Consider the following 2,674-nt stretch of genomic DNA (forward strand, 5'->3'; position numbering starts at 1 on the left):
CACTGTTTTTAATTTTTTTTTTTTTTTTTAATCTAAATAACTTTGTGCATATATGTCAGGATAGCGTGTTTATTTATTTGTTTATTATTCATATATTCATTTGTGTTAAATGATAACTCTCTCACACACACAGGCACACTCAAAAAAAAAACGTTTTAATTGTAATAATAGTTTTTATTTATTTGTTTTTATGGACAACTTTGGCAGATGTTTAAAACTAATAATGACTTTTTACGTGTTTTATTTGTATTTTGAAAAGAAAAGGAAAAACTTTTTACATGCATGAAGTTATATAGGCCTGTAAGTGTCTTACTTTTCATTTGTTCCTTTCTGTAATAATCCCATGAATATATTGTAAATTAATGTCTGTATTAATATTGTGCTTTGGCCATATGCAGTGATGGGAGGTGCTGAATTTAATTTCAGATTTGATGTACTTTATTTGAGTATTTCCATTTTCTGCAGCTTTATACTCCTCTACACCTCTGAGGGAAATATTTTACTTTTACTGCACTACATTTCTTTTAAATAACTCAGGTTACCTTACAGATTCAGATTATTACAAAATATAATCAATAATAAATGATGACGTATTATTACAGATACTACCCGGCAGTATATAGAGTCATTTCAATGAGCTCCCCCTGTAATTTATTTGTTTTATTAATCCAGTAATATCATGTAAATTATTCTGAAGAGTGACGACTTTTACTTTTACATTAAGTATATATTAATGTATATTAATACCGATACTACACTCTACTGTTACTACATTAACTTTAGTAACAAAAAAAAAATATTATAATTATTTATTCTTTTTATTTTTCTCTCTCTCTCCTCCGTGTGAGCTGCCGCACTTTGACTCCGCCCACGTGCTCCAGTGTATCCAATCAAGATACCAGGATCGGGGTGAGCTGGCATTAAACGCCGGAAGCCGGAAGTGTTTACAACAGGAAGCTAGGCTAACAGGCTAACTAAGCAACTTGACTGAGCAGAGTGTTTAAAGTTCAGCAGAACAGCAGCGCGTGGAGTCTCTGAGTTTGTGTCCGCGGGATCTTCTCAGGTGAGTCTCACCTGCTGAATAAACACTGATGTTGTACTGAAGCAAAGCTTCCATGAGCTAACAGCTGCTAACTATGTTAGCCTGCTAACTCTAACTTAGCTTTAAGTTGACTTAGCGCGAAAATGTCTCCATGTTGTTGCGGCGAGAACGTCACATATGTTAACATCAGATATGGTCAAACAGTCACAACTATGGTCAAACAGTTTATATTAAGCACTTGTATCTGATCCAAAACAAACCAGCAAGTAGACGGACCCTTCAAGCCTGCTGGCTAATTCTGCTTCAGGTAACACACGGAGAATAGTTAGCATGCTAAGCTAGTAAACGCCCTGAAAAGTCCTGTCAGATTCCAGTAGGTTAAGACGTTAATTAAAAAAATAAAGACGTTAACGGGCTCGTTCCGTTCCAGTTCATGAACCGTTAAATAAATGAGTTCAGTTCCAGCAAATATACGAACTTGTAATGTTAGTCTCGGGGACTAAAGTTGATGCAGCTCGTTAGAGATTTAAACATTAGTTTAGTTGTTGTTATCAGAGAATAGACAGCGTTAACACGGAGTGGTCAACAAGAGGTTTGCCACATGTTAATTTAATTTATGGTTTTTGGACTAAATGAGTGAATCTGTGACCTGAAGAGAGTGAAACAGGACTTTGTTTTTGCTGCGCAGATAAACCGTGAGGAACTCCTCTCGGGTTAGGGGTCTGTGTTTATCCTGAACAAACAGAGACTGTCAGCTGACTGGATGTGATTTAATTAGTGCTGTGATGTGAAGAGACACTGAGATCATTCAGAGTGTTTCTTCACTGTAACATCAGCAGCATGACACAGCTGCAGTGAGTCTGAGCTGCCACACCCCCAACAAACAGTGACATCACTCATCAGCTGATCATCCTCACAGGGTGAAGGTTCACTTCATCAGCTCCTCATGTCACATACCAGGCTGTACTGTATTGGGAAAATGTGTAGGCAGTATACACAGTATGCTCTTCTCTGCTGTGGTGTGCTGGTGTGGCAGCATTACGAACAGAGACGCTACGCAACCGGTCAGGCTGCTGAGGAGAGCTGGCACTGTAGTTGGCACAGACTTGGACTCTGTTGTTTCAGTGGCAGAGAGTAAGACCCCAAACAAACTGCTGTCCACCATGATCACTGCACAGCACACTCACTAAGCAGACGATTATGTTCAGTGGCAGACGTCTCTCTGAGTCCTGCTCATCAGACAGACTGAGGACGTCTGTTGTCCCCCAGGCCATAAGACTGTTAAGCTCCTCTCAGAGACGGCAGGTTGGAACAGACTGACGCTCACCTGCTCACCTGCATTCTGTCTCTAGGCTGCTGGACTGGTTGTCAATCTTTGCACACTTTGCATTTGTACTGTTTGCATTTCATATTTTATGTTTTCCAGCATTCCTTATTCCTTATTACACTCAGGTTTTATTACTCAGGGCTTGACGCTAACTTTTTTCCCAAGGAGCACATGTGCTCCTAAGTTGAAAAAGTAAGGAGCGCACAAAGAACTTTAGGGGCACAATGTAAATTGATCAAATAATGTGTTTTCCGTAATAAACGTGATGCAAATAGACATTTACAAGCAAAATTATTTAATGAATT

General features: G+C 38.8%; 1 protein-coding gene across 1 annotated transcript in view; it reads left to right on the top strand.

Moving 5' to 3' along the window:
- The first annotated feature begins 925 nt into the window (after positions 1-925).
- The window catches only part of bcap31 (B cell receptor associated protein 31), a 33,527-nt gene continuing 31,778 nt past the window's right edge, over positions 926-2,674 (top strand). The window contains exon 1 of the mRNA XM_050064271.1: positions 926-1,063. The gene's annotated coding sequence lies outside the window, so the exon portion shown is untranslated. The remainder of the gene's footprint in view (positions 1,064-2,674) is intronic.

Source organism: Epinephelus moara, chromosome 16 (genome assembly GCF_006386435.1).
Source record: "Epinephelus moara isolate mb chromosome 16, YSFRI_EMoa_1.0, whole genome shotgun sequence".
Taxonomy (NCBI): Eukaryota; Metazoa; Chordata; class Actinopteri; order Perciformes; family Serranidae; genus Epinephelus; species Epinephelus moara.